Consider the following 17,651-nt stretch of genomic DNA (forward strand, 5'->3'; position numbering starts at 1 on the left):
CCTGGCACAGTTTAACAGCTATAGTTACAACTGCAACATCAACAACAACAAACAGGCAAATAGTGCTTGCAACAGCAACAACAACAACAACAACAACAAGATGAAAAGTGAAAGGTGCACGACATGCATTGGAAATGTCAAAAACATGTAAGTAGTTTGTTTTATTGAGCACGCTCTTTAACTGCATGCAACAACTTTATGGTCGAGGCATTTGCCCTCCTATTATAAGTGCCCTTCCCTATGGCATAACCAATAAGTATAAGGCTAAGCAGGGCTATACAATATGCATGAGACAGACAGATTGAGGATTGTCGGGCCCAACTGCGCAGCTATATTATTCATCAAAATGACAAAAGGAATCGATTTAGCCGTATTTGCTTGTCTGCCTGCTTGTCTGTCTGTATGAGCGTCCGCGTTTTGATGACTGCACGTGCTAGTGTCATCAAATTAGGCCTGTTGACTCAACTTTTCATTATGTAGATTGAGTTTATTACAGTATTTGTTTAGCCACATCTTTTGTGTCTTAATTAATCAGTTTTTGATTATTTTAATATACAACAGAGATTCGAGCAGCCCAAATATAATATTGTAGAACACATTTGTTTTGTAAAGCAAACTAAGCTAATTACATATTTATATACATGAATAATTTTAAGTTATTTTAAATATTACTTTCGGTTTTAATATAAATTCCACACAAAAGAGTCTAAGAATACGCCTATGTTCACAAACTTTATATTCTAGGATCTATTTGATATATTTATAATATTCATAGACCAAGCGACGGTATAGCTCAGACTCAAAATTTAAAAAAAAAAAGGGTGATTAGATTAAAATACATTACTATAGAAGAAGCTTTTCCATGTATACTTATATTTCAGTAATATATAGATATTTTTATCGATAGCATTTAAAAGAAAAGACATTCAATTTAAATCCAAAAGAGAATATTTATAATAGTCTTAATAATAATTTTTATAAAACAGTCAATTGAAACGTCACCTAAAGTTGCAACAATACTTCCGAATAGTTTCCTGTACCCTTTCAAAAGAATATTTGACAGAAAATAGATATTTTCACACATTTACAAGGTGTAGCAATATTTGTAATAATCTTATAACTCTGTGCTCCTTCAAAACTATCGATGATATCGGTAGTGATTCCGTTATATTACCGACAAGACTGACTCTTGCTACAATCGATGCACTTACAGCACTCATAGCTTTAGTACAGTGCATTCGAAAGTCACGACACTTGCCTGTTACACTTGTTTATAGACAGGAAGTCAATCTAAAGTCGACTTAAGATATACACACAAAAAAAAGAGAGAGAGAAAAAAGCATTTTGCATTTATTGCAGCGACCTACGCTAAGGAGAAGCTGAAAACTCGTTTCCACTTGCCAGCTGCCTTAAAGTTTCAGATATCGAGCGTTTGATATGCGTCTTTTATGTTTCTGTTTTTGCCATAATCAAGATAACAGCTCGCAGGGAGATTGAGCCGAGAGTGTGTGTCAGTGATAGCGGCGAACAAAAATGCATAGATAGCGTCAATCCATCAATCAGTGAGCCACAAACTATAAACTCTTCGCTCCGCTGACTTAATTATAAAAGTCTAAAAATAGCATACAAATTGGTAACTGAATATGGCAAGACGTGGGCTTATCTTTTTATTCGTTCTCTTCGTCATCGACACCATTTGGCTAACCATATTGAGATTGTCTCTGTAGTGGCACGAACAAGACTGTGAATGGCTTTTTATTAATACATTTTACAAGGCATTTAGATACGATCTAACCAATTTGGTCCAAACTCACCTTTGTGTAGCATTGTCGGATACAATGTGGTGTCAAGTTTCAACAAAGGGATTAGAGCAGAAAGCATTAAGAGCATGCCAAGCAATTGATTTTGTCTTTCTTTGTTGATTTACAAAACATGATTTAAAACTAGTTTTTATTTGCATAAAGCGCAACTCAAGCTTAGCTGCTTATTTCGGGCATAACGAGTGCTTAATTGCAAATTTATTTATTCAAAAACATAAATAAATAATAAGCTTTTACGTTTATAGTCCATTCTTTGTCAAACGAATCACAATGAATGATTTGACATCCAATTGTGGATGTGGCTCACACGATTCTTATTCGAATTTGCTGAGAAATGATTTTGCTCTTGTTTTTCTATTAATAATAATTAAAATGTTTATTCTTTCTTATAATTTGTATTACCGTGTTTTTTTGCTTCAACGTTTATAAATTCGGCGTAAAATAAAGACAATCTTGCCCAGGACTTTCCAAGAAATGCATTGGACTCATGGCTCAAATTGAACTCTGAGGAACTCCGTGTACTAAAATGTGCAACATCCAGATTCTGAAGCCCGACATTCCCTACGATCTGAGTCATTGAATCAAGCCTCCCTCAAGCACTTGGAGCACAATCGTATGCATAGGAAGAGTCCGCTTCTGGTCGAGGACAAGAGGATGAGCATTGTGCCATTTAACTTGTATATAATGATGCATATTTTTTATAGATTTCAAAGCCAAATAGAATTCAGTTTTAAGACTTAAAGAAAAAGGGTTATCTAATTGAATTCCACTATCCAAAAGAGAGTGCAAAAATCCTTCACACAATAGTGCCTTAAGAACTGCATTGATTTCAAAATATTTGATCGAACAAAAGCGGCCCTATATTTTTTCTATCAAGCAATATCAATGTTGTTCCCCGGCTATCCTTTAAGCTCCGTTTTAAGAATTTATTGTTAAATCACCTTCGAAAATTTGCCAAGATTCACGCAGACTCCAAATAGAACTTGCCAATTGCAAGACAAAACATAATACAATACAGCAAAAAAAAAGCACAACTTGGAAAACTTTCAGCTTGCCATTCGACCTGCCCAGCCCCTCGGCCCTTCCCTTCCCCGCCTGTCGTCTTACCACAACTACTACTCATCTTTCTCAGCCACCCCAATAGAAAAGTTTTTGCCGCTTACGCACGCCCCAAACAAATAGTTGGCCATAAGATGTTGCTCAAATATTTATTTACTTTACGAGTTGGTACATACACATACATAGTATATTTTTTTGCTTTTTGTTTTGGCAATGCTAACAAATAAATCCACAAAAAATAGGAAGGAAGAAGAAAGTTACTGCTATTTTTTGCACCTGCTGCCGGTTTACAAGCACTTGAACCAAAACTAATAACAAATCTTTTCATTAGTTGCGTTAGACAAGTTAGTTAAAAAGTGCACTTTGAGTAAACAAATGTGGGTGTGTACAAAGCACAAAACACTTAACAAAAAAGCGAGATGGAAAAAAATTAGCTAAGCCAATATGCTCGTCAGCAACTACAGGACAAAGTTGTGCTGAACTTTTGTGAGGTCCTTGCGCTAAGCATAATGAAAACATAACATTTAGTTTGCGCTTCTATTTATATAAACCTGCAGACAGGCCAGCAGCAGCGGCAGCAGCAGCAGACAAGACAAAAACAACTTTTCATTAATAACTCTAAAATATTTTGGCTTGTAAAGTTCGTTGTACACCTTTTAACAGGCCAGGGACAAAGTTTTTGCTGTGCTGGGCGAATCGAATCAAAGGACTTGAGACAAAGTTCTCCTTTTCTCCTCACTCTCTCACACAGTCTCTCTCTCTCTCTCTCTTCTGTTATGTGATGAGTGGTAAAAGCCCCAAGGGTTGATGATTATTGTACTCTCAGCTTCTTTTCGATGAATTGTGGGTGCGGGCTTGTGAGTGCTGAAAACAATGACAACTCTGCGACAACAACAACAACAACGACAATATAAATAATATCCAGCAGCCCTGACAATGGCAATTAAAGCAACAACAGCAGCATCTGCAAACTTTGGCCATAAAAAAGCAACACTAGTATAGAGAAATGGGTAAAAACTGTCGTAATAAAGGAAAATTATTATGATTTTCTATTTGCGCCTCGCCTTTTACAAAATCGTTTCAAAGCTTCAAAGGTTTGGCGCGAAAACAGCAACAAGAACAAAACAATAAAACGCACTGCGACAGGCAATGCTTGAAAAGAAGTGGAAAAGAAATTAAATGACAGGAAAATATATAAAATGTTTACAACAAAGTATTATAAAACTTCGTTTGTCGCAAGGCTTAAGTGAAATCATTCACAATTGCGAGTGGATAAAAGTTGAAGAAGTTGAGCAAAAAGGTGAACCAAAGCAGGGCAGTGCTTCACAAATCTTTCATAACACACAACATAAAAATGATAAGCAAGCTGGAAATTATGACCACATAAATTATTTATATCCTCTGCCATAAAAAGAAAGCTTTTCTTTGCCTGTCCCCTCTGTCCCGGCTATATTTTTAGACCAATTTTGATAAATCAAACCACATTCAAAAGACAATTTGCTTGTGGCTGGGGAAATATTGGCAAGCAGGTTCTAATGGCTATATTTTTAGACCAATTTTAATAAATCTTATAGCATTCAATAGACACTTTGCTGGTGACTTTGAAAGCGTTGACAAGCGACCCTTTTCCGATTATGTGTATTCAAAAGAGTGGCGAGCGACGTTAATTATTTTGCCAGTTTTGATCATTGAGGTCTTCGTAATACTAATATATATAAAACAGTGTTGCGAAACATTACTTGTCTCATTTTCAGTATTATTTATTGTTAGCCAGCACTTTTCTGATTGAAAGCAGCAGTTTGAAAATGTTGTGTAGCACTTCAAGCAAACAAGTTTTAATAATTGAGAGCCTCGCAACACTAAAATATACATGGGAAACATAGCTTGTCTCATTTGCAATCTAATTTATTAATAGCCGACATTCTTTTACTTAAAGGCGCTAATTAAAAAATGTTGTGTAGCACTTCGAACGTTAATATTTTCCCAAGTTTGAATAATTGAGGGCTTTTAAATACAATATAAATTTGTTAATTTTGAATGTTATTTGTCGTTAACTGGAAATTTTCTGGCTAAAAGCAGCAATTCAACATTTTTTTTAGCACTTGAAAACTTAATTCCCTTGCCAGTTTTAATAATTGAGGGTTTCTCAATACTAAAACATAAAAAAGTGCCGCGAAACATCGCGCATTTTCAATATAATTTATTGTAAGCCAGCAATTTTCTACTTAAAAGCAGTAACTATAAAATGTTGCACTTCAAAAGGTTATTCTTCACAAGTCTTACCAATTGATTTCTTCGCAATACTAAAATAAACATATGCAGAGTATGTCTCATGTTTTTTTTTTATAATTTATCGTTAACCAACACTTTTCTGATTAAAAGCTGCAATTTGAAAATGTTGTGTCGCACTTCAAAAGTTAATTCTCTAGCAAGTTTTAATAATTGAGGGCTTCTCAATCATCTTCAAGAGCTCTATGAATGATACACCAAGTGCCCGAAGCCTTAGAGCGAAATGCCCAACGAAGCATTTTAATTTCAATCTAAGTACCAGCTGCCCTTTTCTCTCCCTCTCTCCCTCCCTCTCTCTCTTTCTCAATCTCTGTGTGTGTGTCTCTCTGTGGGTCTGGTCATCGTAACGCTCATTATTTGCTTTGTAATGTCTGTTTATTAATAATATAACAACAACAATAACAAAAACAGCAACAAGATGAAGAACAGCATCAGTAACAGGAAAAGAGAGGAAAAAAAGAAAGGCCAGCACCGCAAAAAAGTTGTTGGGTAGGAAGTGGGTGGTTGGGGGAGCAGGAGGAGGAAACGGCAAAAGGAAACGTCTAGCGCTGAAATATGAAAGCGCAAATAATGTTTAAACAATTTGTTGTCGTTTCGTTTCATTAAATGTCTATTGCAGGCAATCCAAGCACTGGAGCTGCCAAGCGGACAACCAAAACCGAACGCCCACGGCCTCAAGAGCGGCGCCAACCGGTTGGTTGGTTCGTTGGTTGGATGCTTGGGTTTTCTGGTCGCCCCTTCGCCTGCCTGCCCGCCTCTTCGTTATAATTTGCAAACTCTGAAAGTGCTAGAGAATAGCGAGTAGTAGAAAAAATTAGTAATAAAATGAAAAGCAAAGTGAAATGGCCGGAGGAGCTGCTTGCAACTTGTTGCTCTCACAGCAGTGGTTGCTGCCGTTTCCTGCGAGCGGCAGCAGCGGCGGCGGTTGCCGCTTCCTGCACTACTGTCCGTACGCGAAATTATTATTGCCTTGTCTTCCTACATCACTTTTTCTGTTGTTGCCATTGCCGTTGCCGTTGCCGCTGCCGCTGCTGTTGCTGTTGCCTCAGTTTTGTTTTGTTTGTTGCGCTGTAAAAATTATTATTTTTATGCCACTTGCCTTGCTGACTGCCTGGCTGCGATGCTTCCAGGCTCCACTCTAATGCCAGCCCGACTGCTTGGCTGACTGCTCGCCTTCATGCCACTTGAATGACTCATTAAAAGTGATTTCATTTTAAAAGATTTTCTACGCTGCCGCCGCGCGGCTCAACTCTGCGGTCTCCTCCCCTGCCACACAGCTAGCTCTTCGTCTTAGCGCCTTATCAGACTGGCTTGCCATGGCTTGGCTCTCTGTGTGCACACTAATCCGCATAAGTATTTTCACAATGCCTTAATGCCGGTCTGTCTGGAAGTTTCTTTTATTGTTTTTCAATGTACATTTGCTAAAAGGTTCAACTGCATAGATATTTGCGTGCATTTGTTGTAAATGCGAGTATTTAGTAAATAACATTTAAAACTAAGCTAGGGTTAAGCAATAATTTGAGCGCAATATTAAGAGCAAATGCGATTTAGTCATGTTTCTACAAAAGTCTTGTTTGCAACAGTGCTTTATTCAAATATTATGCTGGTAGTAGACTATGATTTACATTCAAGCTATTTGCTTCAAATTTAATGCTCATTTTAGGACGATTTTTAAAAATTCAGAAGAAAAGATTTTAACATCGCAAAATGACAGCAATTCGTGTAAAAATAGTCATAAAAACGAAGCAAATATAAATTCGGACATTTGTGCACTCAAATTATCATCATCGACTTAGATCGGCTTCATAGTAAGAGCCATATTTTAAACACGACTTTTTATCCAGTCTATAGGTCCAGTCTGCAGCGGCAATTTTGCAAAAATTCAGTTGTTGGCAAGTGTCGCTACTTTGTAGATTTAGCCAAAAACATTAAGGATTAGTGGCATCAGCCTGTGACCCTGTGATCCAAAAACTGGATCAATTTGTAATGTAAAAGTATTAAAACCATAAAAAAAATGATTGTAGACAAAGAATAAACCTCTCTAAAACGATAAATTCGATTCGATTCAATATGTTTATTATGTTTGGTTGTTTTCTTAGCAATAAGTGTAATTTTGATTTGTCCACATACTTTCTAAGCTGTCTGTATCGCAGTCTCCCTGGTGTTTAATTTACTTTGCCGCCTGTCTGCCTGCCTGCCAGCCTGAATGTCTTTCTGTCTGCAGTTTACTTTTTTAATTCGCTTACCTTCGCTTTGCTTTGCCACACTTACGCTTCTTCTTCTTCATCTTCTTCTACTACTACTTCTTATGGCTCTTTTCTTTTCATCTCATTCTAGCTGCCGCTTTTGTGCGTAATTCCCGAAAAGGACATTTCGTTGCGATAAGCGCGAGTCTGAGTCACTTAAGGCGCTACGTTTTCATCGCCACTGCCACTGCCTCTGCCGACGCGTCGTCCTCGCCATCTCGTACCCTTCCCGGCCCTTCAATTCATTGTTGCTGTGCGTCGTCCAGCCGCTTAAACGACTTTCGAGTTACTTTGCGTAACGTAATATAAGGTACAAAATTGCAACGTTGTTGTCTGCCAGCCTGCCTGCCTGCCCGCCCGCCTTCCTTGCAACAACAACAACAGCAACAGCAAGAACATGAACATGAACAGCAACAACAGACACTTTTGGCATGCAAGTTGCGCGCTTGTTTGCCTTTTGTCAGCTCTTTACCTAATTCCCTAGATTAGCTGCATTATGCGCCACGCCGGGCACATAATAGTCCAACAGCAACAATAAGTATACATACATACAAACAAACATGTAACACATAGTAGTATAACATAAAGACTACAACAACATGGCAGCATAGGCCTACTGGGGAAGCCCGGCCATGTTGTTGCTCGCCGCCGGCATATACTCGTATGAGTGGCCACTCAGGCAACAAAAAAATGGGCTAACGCATACCATGATGCAATACCTCTTTGGGTGTTGTGGAAAGTTGCATCACAAAAATACACATACGTACACACACACAAACAGTCAAAACTTGCTACCGCAAATTTTCAGGATTCTCAAATAGTATACGCGAGTACTCGCAGAGGCTTGGAACAACAGCGGTCTGGAAATATTTGCAAATGGTAAGTTGTTTGTTGATTTAAAAAAGTGTATTGATTTGTATTAATGATATTAGTTTATCACATACACATACAATACTGTCTGAACTGGGAATGGCTATAGATCTACGAAATCATCCCAAATGATTGCAGGATGTGTAAATTATTTAATAAACAAAGTTCTCTATGTGCTTTAAGTCCGGCCAGAGACATAATTTGATGGCACAAAAAACCATAATGATTAAAAGCAGAGCACGGTATTTTAAATCCACAATTACTTAATGTGGCGATATAAATTAGTTTCAAAATAAGGACGAAAAACATATCTAACCAAATGTAAAGACAGGAATAGTTCGCAGGAATAGTTAACCAAATTAGAAACCAAGCGTAAGATCGATCAACCAATAAACCCCAATCGGCTATATACTTACATACTTAGTAACTAACAACACCTTCCGTGTCAATAACATTATTAACAATTAGATTAATAGCCCAGATAAGAGCAATAACAAACAACGAGATAATGGCATGGAATACAAAAGCGACATACAATATGGTCAGTAGTATTCGTCACCATCCAACTGAAATCGGATTATTTTGGTCTCGTCTAAACAAACCGCCCTTTTGCCAAAAGCTTCAAGCTCTTGTCAAAATGTAGGAAAAATACCCAACGATTTTGAAATTATACGTGAAAAGCAGTGAGATCTGCTAAGAAAGTGCTGCCCCAAACGATAAGGAGTGGAAATACCGCTTAGTTAGCTAAAGTTCTTTGGACTATATTTTAGATATATTACGCTAACGGAAGTAAATTAGTTTCCTGTATGATTCGTTTTTCCTATAAAAAACAACATTTTATTTTCATTTTATTTATTAAACATGCATCCACACTTCCTCGCTACTTGATAACCCCATGTTGAGAACATAACAATCAGACAAACGATTTTTGATTGAAAAAGTATTTATGGTATATGGACGTGTATAAGAACTCTTGAAAGAAATCTTGGCAGCGCCCATTACTAGAGCTTGGTGACATGCATATTTGCATATTGATTAAAAAAATTTATTTAATAACAATCAATAAAAATAATATTTTACGTGTATTTATTTTTGTTTTACTTACGGGCAGGATGTTGTTGTACGAGACGAGGAGTTCTACAGTCTGGGATTATGGATGCTCTCTCTTGTTGCCATGGGTACATGTATGTTTTCGAGTTTGTTTTGAATTGTTTTTATTTAAATTAAATGCTATTTATGTAAGCGCCATCACATATTTGTATCGCTTTTTGGGAGAGAAACACAAACTGCATCTTTAGAATCTTAAATTAATCATTGTAGAGTATAGTTTAGTTAGCTTGTTGTGGTAGCAAGTCGGTTTTAAGTGCCCTACTTTTTATAAGCTTCCAAACGTCTACTCCTCTTTCCGGAGGTAGAGTATTGAAATAGAGAGATTTCATGGGCCACTGTGCAGAGTTGCAATTAATCGGCTTGAAATTCTTGCAAAATTTGTAGCATACCTAAAGGGATTGTTGCCATTGTTTTCATGGGCTTATAATTTGCACCAGTTCAGCAGCAATTAATAAATGTTTATTTAACATTAAATAAGAAAAAACTAAAACATAAACACAAATGTATTTCATATTTTATGGCTTAAAAACAATGTAAATAATAAAACTTGTATGTAAACCAAAAGGTAACAAATCAAACCAAATTAACAATATCCGTTTTAAATTAAATAATGTTTAAAGTTGAGTTAAATATTTACACATCTCGTTTTTTTATGGGAACATATTTCCTGCAGCTGCTGATGAGGTGTAAATCAGAGCGCTTTCTAAGATAGCAGCTGTCGTGATAAACGCCGTGCCACATGCGAGGGTTACATTAGTAACATTACGAACCACAACAAAGATCTTAACAAATTAAATATTATTTTATATATACATACATATTTTACATATTTTTTACATATTTTATTACTAATGTTTAATGTACATAATAACTAAAAACATCACAATAATACTCCGCTTTTCTATAATATAGACTCCGAAAGTAATTCTTCTACAACCAAATCATGAGTACGCTTTTAATTTTAGTTGTTCCGCCAAGAAATTGTTTCTTTTCTTTCTTTAAATTTTACCTTTCGCCTCCCACATCTCAAGTTACTTTAGTACCGTTGGTACTTGAGCTTCAATAGTGATTCTCCTCCTGTAGTTTCATCCGAAACTGAAGGCTGCTCTTCAGAAAGAAGCAATTGCTCCATACAACTTTTTATGAGAAAATAAATAATAAAAAATCATATAATATATTATAGCCACAAGTTCGAAACATAAATATTAATAAGCTAGTGTTTTTTCAAAATAATTTTCCGAGTAAAGCATCATTTAAATTGGAAATTGTTATCATTACGAATGGATTTTCAGCGGCATAAAAAGTTGTAAAAATGTGCCTGTACTTAATGCCTTTATCGCTCGTCTTAATAGTGTGTTACTCTAATAAAAAGCTCAATAAAACATAATTTAAATTAGAATTGAAATATGTACAATTTGTATTCATTATTTGTCTACATTTTGGGATTACACGAACAACATTTTTATGGTTTGATTGAATTTCAAATGTATTTGTACACTTGAGCAGCCCAAGAAGTTGTAAAAATTCGGCCGCACTTTGTCACTCGACTTATCAGCAAAACCATTATTTGAAAGCACCCCCCTTTGTAGCTCTAAAATCTTCCGATTCGTTATGCAAACACACACAGACACACACATGCACGCGCACACGCACATACCATAAACATTTTCATACGCATAAGCAATAATCTTTCAAATCAACATAAAACATTGAATTGATTTTCGTGAGTAACAAAGAAATACATAGTATAGTATGCGAGTAATCGTACTCTGTGAAGCAATTAGTTTTAATGTGAACCATAAAAATGGGCAATGCGTGGATGAAAATATTAGTTTTGAAATTTCTCGCTTACAGCTATAGGACTGTACGAGCAACAGCACGCCGATGCACACTCAAGCGTGCTTCTTTCCCTTTCATTAAAGTGGCAGCCGCTGTTGCTGCTGCTGCTGCTGCTGCTGTTATTGTTGTTGTTGTTGTTGTTAGCTAACGCCCTAGTCCATTGCAGGAGTGGGCGTTGCACTTGGGCAATAAATTTCTATTTAGCTACAACGGCATTGCAGCAGAAAAGTGGCAGCAACAGCATGGAAGCGGCAGCAGTCAACTTCAGAGCGCGGTCATTCGAACCGCCGCCCAGCTCTCCAGCTCACCAGCCCCCTACCCCACCTCTCACAAACCGTTGCCCATTCGAGCGCTCGAGCTTGTGCCAAAATAATTTTCAACGTCAAGCCGCGAGCGAGCGAACGAACGAAGGTGGCGCTCAATGAAGCGGCACGTGGAAATGCTTATAATTGCATCCGTACGGATCTGACGCTGGCTTCCAAGTACGTACAACAAACGACAAACACACACAGCTATCCATAGACCGTCCATATACCATTGGGGGGCAGTATGAAGCGTCAGCAGGCGATGCGCGCATATCGGCAATATTTTTGACGCTTGATTGATCAAAGCATAAACGCTTTGGCCGCCACTTCGTCATCATCACCAGCGCCCGAGCATCGTCATCGCCACCGACATCGACATCGACTTTTCCCGTTCTTATTTTTTTATTGGTGAGTACATAGTTATGTATTTTTATGCGCTTTTTACGCGCTATCTCCTCTACATACACATACATATGTACATATGTATGTATGTACGGACATTTTTATATGCAGTGTTCAATTTTCTTTCTTCTTTTCTCATTTTAATTTTATTTTATTTTTTTTATGTGCTGCAGCATCAGCTACACTTCCAATTTTTGCTCTCGCTTACTATCCCAGTTGATAGCTATATTTTATATGAAAATACATTCTGCTACACACACACATATGTATGTACATCTGTGTGTGCATATGTGCGCACAATATGCAGGTACACACATATGTACATATGTAGTTGTATGCACGTATAGTAGTATATCCATAACAGCTGACTTCCTGGTGGCCTCCACATACAAATATGTACACACTGGCGGCAATAGCAGCAGCAGCAGCATCAGCAGCGTCAGCAATAAATCAAATTTAAATCGCTTTCTGTAAACTTAAATTGAAGCAGCGGCCAAACTTAAATTGACGATGCGAGCTTAGTGGTAGGTGCTGGCTGCAGGGTGCTGGGTGGGGGGAAGTGGGCAGAGTGTTAACAACTTCAATGAAAGACTTTATATCAATAGCTTTAAAGCATGCAGTTTTCTTTTATGACGCCAACAACCAACATAACATGCATGCCAACAAAGCAGCACAACACTTACCATAAATGTGCGGTAATAAAAACTGTAGCATATTGAATGCATTAGTTTTTATTGATAAACCCAGACTTGTGCTTTCTTCTAATAAAGATATATTGAAGCAAGCAAAATTGATTTCGTCCGTTTTATAGATATTCTCTTGTGGAAGGCAAATGTGTACAGCTAGAGAGAGGGAGAAAGAGAGACAGAGAGAGAGAGCGAGAGATTGCGTGAGAAGATTAGTAGTAAACAGTGCGAACAGAGTGGAGTGTAATGAGTCTTGAACTATAAGTAGCATGCCAGACAGGTTTTGAGGTGTGAGAACTGGGGAGCAAATCCAATTAAAAGTAGCGCACGGAAATCCAATTAAACCTAAGGAGGACCAAATCAAGGTTCACAGAGTTGATTGCATACAGTAAGGTAAACTATTGGCTGAAGAGGAATAAAATAGAAGAGTGCTGTTTGCTCCAAACCAAGTAGAATCGTAAAACTGAAAAAAAAAGAACTTGAAATATAAATATGTTTTTGTTATGAAAAACTTTCAATACAATTTAAAATACAAATTCATTCAGGGTGAGCTTTGCTGACACTTAGACTTATAGCCATTTGTGAGGAAAAAAGTATAAATACATTTTCTAATTTACTTTATAATTTCAATAAAAATGTACAAAAAGTTGAGTTTAAAACGTAATATGAACTTTGGCAAAACTATTGGCCTTCTCCCGTTTCTGAATTTGAACAAAGTTTGCGGACAAGTCTCGACTAGTGATTCAGCTATACAGTTTAACATTTTCGAACTCATTCAAAATATGTGGAATTGATTTTGGTAAGCGAAGCTATATTACTTATTTGCACAATCGAAATTGGCATACATTTTAAAATTTGCCGTTTGCCGAATCTAAATTATACCACAATTCGCAAAATCGAATCTGATAAATACTGCATATCTCGCAAATGGTTAAAAAGTAATCCCGTCCCAGAATTCAATCAATATTGAGGAATCAATGTTGGTACAAAATCCAAATCTACTCAAATGAATCAGCTTTACGGCTTAAAGTGCTTCCGTTTTTGAAAATATCTAAAAATGTCAAGTCGATAAATTTTGCGGAGTTGAAATTGGTTAACGTTTCAAGTCTGCACAATTGTTTTAGAAAATAGTCTTAACAAGTATTTCCCTTCCCGAATTTGAAGTGGACTCGAATCAACCGATTTTTTTTTTATCACAATGTATCATGCCGCGATGTGACTCCAATTTCCAATTTGTATATAAATTCGACGCGAATTGAATTGCAATTCACTTACAAGTATACTGGAAAGTACTGCCTTCCTTTATGCTTATTATGCTTTATTCGTACTTTAAATTGTTCTAAGATATGTTTTGAATATAAATTGTGAGCAATTTGAGTTCCCGTTGTGGGCTCAAAGTTTCGAAGATGGCATACAATTATTATATGCATATGAAAAGCAATCAGTTTTTAATTAAGTGAAGAATATTATAGTGCGAAAATAATATTAAATGGCTGGGAAAAGATACAACATTTTTCTGAAGGGCTCAATTTAAAGTGAGACTTAAGACTTAACTTGCACAACACTGAAAAAGTGAGCTTGAAACAGTTATTATGCGTTATTATTACTGTTTTTCTAAGGGCGTGCTTTTGCAAAATAGCAGAAACAGTAAATGGTAACAAATTTCCTCTAAATTTAAAAACCTTCTCATACTGGAAACAAGGAAGGAACCAACCAACGAAGAAACCTTTAATGTTGTGGGGAAGTTTTGTTTCTGTCACGCTACGGAAATCAATTTCATCAATTTATTTATAGCTAGCACAAATAAAACTTTGGTAATATTACTTTAAATAGACGACAAGAAATTTCAGTTGTACAAGAATATTAAATTAGTTGAAGAATAGAAGTAGAGGTATGTACTTATAAATTAGCTAAACTACTTATTAATAAAGCTACATTAAATAGGGTGCAGTGGATTCGATTTATTTATTTATACGCTTATATCTGAGTACATTTTGTATTTTTTTAGGGGTGAACTCTTTAACGAGGTCAACTTCAAGAAAATAGTTGTAGGCGTTGGTTTCTATTCGACAATACCATTTAATTAGTTTTGGAAAACGAGAACATGTTCGATGTGCAGTTTCTTAAAAGCTTTTGTTTTGCTTCCTGATTTGCTTCAGAATGCCACAAATATAAGGGATGGTGGTGGTGGTACATTGTATCCGAACATACTCGTAGTTGCCATATTTCTCACCTCAATTTTGGGATTAATTGAAAACCCAAAACATGTCTATGCTTTGAAAACCAAATATTTCTTTAGAAATGCATGCAAAATTTGATTGTCTAATTCGAAATTCTAAACAAAACAAGCTCCACAATTTCTCTTCCATAGCTAGAGTAGGTATGTATGTCTGTACATATGTACGTGTATGTAATTTTGTGTGTATATTTGCATGTCTGTCTCTCTGTCTGTCTAGTTTTTCAAAGAAGTGAGTGGCATGCGAATGTGTCGTCCCATTGCCAGGCTATCAAATGTGTAGTTGAACTTCCGCTCCCTCCTTCCCTCCTCCTCCTCAACCTCCTCCTGCTGCAATGCTCGCATAGCGTACTAGCCTAGTTTGTTAACAAAGCCAGTGGGCAAAATGCAAAAACTGTAACAATACGCGCATATCTGCCAGATACGCAACACACACGCACACAAACGCAGACAACAACATACATGCATAGTAGCCTTGTTTTTGCAAGTATGGCACGGATTTGGCTTAGGCAAATGTGGCTAATAAAACAATTATGCACAGTGCACCCTGGCCAGCTAGCCAGCCAGGCAGGCAGCTACCCAGTCTGTCGGTCTGTCTGTCAGTCAGTCGGTTGGTTCGTTCGGTGTCCGGGCAGAGGCAGGTTGCTCAGATATAGCCAGTTGGCCACAAGGCAAGCGTCAGTCCAGCAGTTGCAATGGCAACATGAGGAGGCGTTCAATCTATTGTCTGGCACATAGCGATGGGTGCGTGATCAAATTAGTTAACAAACTAATTAAATTTTCAAAGAGTATCCAATACTCTTAGTCCGACGAACATTCCGCATGTAGTTGAGTTTGCTCGCATTTCTGTTCCTGGAGAATAATTCGTTTAGTTTTTGTGCAATATCACTAAGAAGGCGTAGTAGAACTCGCTAAGTATACAGACATATGTATTCTTGTTATTCAAATAAACTTGATTGCTTATCTGCTTCCGTACAGCCGATCTGCGCCAAAGCCCTTAAGACATACGAGTATGTATGTATATAATGAGAAAGATTTTGAATCTATCCTCTTGAGCACTTCCACAAATAGCCGCACAACTTAATGTCCTGTGTCGTAAACGAGCACATTGTCCTGCGATTTGATTTCGGACCGCACTTAAAAAGTAATGTAACCCTGCTCCCTTTTGATTTGATGGCAGTCCTTCTGTTCAGCTTTTATTGTGGGGACTGTGTGTGAATAACGATCTATTTTAGATCATCGCACACCCATCTCTAGTGGCAAGACCTCCAGCTCGTGTGTTGCACTACACGTATGTTGCATCTTGTTGCGAACGTGTGCTGCTGGTGGTGCTGCTTTTCTATGCCATTGTCTGCCCGACGGCGTGTAACTGTAACCAAGCTAGAAACTAGGCGTGTGTGTCAGTGTGTGTGTGTGTGAAACTATGCCATGCGGCCGCCAAACAATGGCGCCTCAATGCCACACAAAAATCCACCCACGCACAGAGGTGGGCGGCGGGCAGGCGGGGCTGTGAGACTTTAAGGCCGAGCCGCGACTAATGCATGCGAAATGTGTTGCTGGTGCTGGTGGTGGTGGTGGTGCTGGTGCTGGTGGTGCAACATAAGTTACATTTCGGACACCAGCAGTAGCAACAACAAGAACAACAACAACAACATAAACAACAATGTCAAGCGGACAAAGACAACGCACGAGCGCAACAACAAAGCAAAACAAAAATTTCCCTTGTAATGAAACTTCCTCGACGACGCGTCGTTGCCTGCTGGCTGCTGGCTGTTGGCCGTTGGACGCTGGTTGGATGGTTGGTTGGTCGGTTGGTCTGTTGGTCGCCACTCGCTCGTTTCGTCGCATGTATCTTTTAGATAATCTTCATTTCTCGTTTGCGGCTAATGGCCTGGCACACTAGCACTCGCCGGCACTCAAGGATATCGCCGAGCCATGCTTTATAACGATATAGCCAGCAAGCGAGTCAGCCAGCTAGCCCGCCACTCATACAGCCATACAGTCATACAGCCATCCAGCCGGCCCACCAGTTAGTTGGCTTCCACTATCTTATTTTTTTTACGGCAGATACAGTGATAACCCAATGTATAGGCTTTAAAAAAAACACTCTTTGATCGTTCTTTACTGAACTGTCACATTCCTTTCAATAGTAAAGAGGTTCAAAGTATTTATATATCACAGAAAGAACAGTAAATAGCCGTAAGGAACAGAAAATGGGGGATAAAGAGTTTTAGGAGATAGGAGAATTCCTTTTAAATAACATATCACTTAATAATCCAATATCTTCTACTAAATTAAGCCATTTCTATTTTAAAGAAACTAAAATATCTCAACTAATGCCTTAGGTGACATACAACTGACTAAGCAAATAAATAAAACAAAGACTGTCTAATGAATTGCATATAATTGAAAGAATCGTATAGGATTAGGGTAGTCCCATTCCCCATTTTGGGGTCAAATGTTACACTAAGTTCTATGTTAATCGCTGAAACAGTAGTCGGTTAGGGAACATTTCTGTAAATAAATTGATTTTGTAGCGTAGTTTTTCTCATTTTGGGGTCAAACGTTCCACTGAGTTCTCGGTTAATCGCCAAAACAGCAGTCAATTAAGGAAGATTTCTGTAAATAGATTGATTTGTTGCAGTATTTTATTAAAAAAAAAAAAAAAATTGTGTCCTAGTTTTTCTTGTTTTGGGGTCAAGAGCAGTGAGTTTGTAAAGGGATTTCAAGTAAGATATTTGTACATATTTATTTCTTCAAACATGCTCTTAATTTGACCCCATTTAGGA

The 17,651-nt window shown here is 37.5% G+C and overlaps 1 protein-coding gene across 1 annotated transcript in view; it reads right to left on the bottom strand.

The window, feature by feature from the left end:
* Positions 1-12,758: 12,758 nt before the first annotated feature.
* The window catches only part of LOC115630687 (glyoxylate reductase/hydroxypyruvate reductase-like), a 38,673-nt gene continuing 33,780 nt past the window's right edge, over positions 12,759-17,651 (bottom strand). The window contains exon 5 of the mRNA XM_030527336.1: positions 12,759-12,782. The gene's annotated coding sequence lies outside the window, so the exon portion shown is untranslated. The remainder of the gene's footprint in view (positions 12,783-17,651) is intronic.

This window comes from Scaptodrosophila lebanonensis, unplaced genomic scaffold (genome assembly GCF_003285725.1).
Source record: "Scaptodrosophila lebanonensis strain 11010-0011.00,11010-0021.00 unplaced genomic scaffold, SlebRS2 tig00001410-arrow-pilon, whole genome shotgun sequence".
Lineage (NCBI taxonomy): Eukaryota > Metazoa > Arthropoda > Insecta > Diptera > Drosophilidae > Scaptodrosophila > Scaptodrosophila lebanonensis.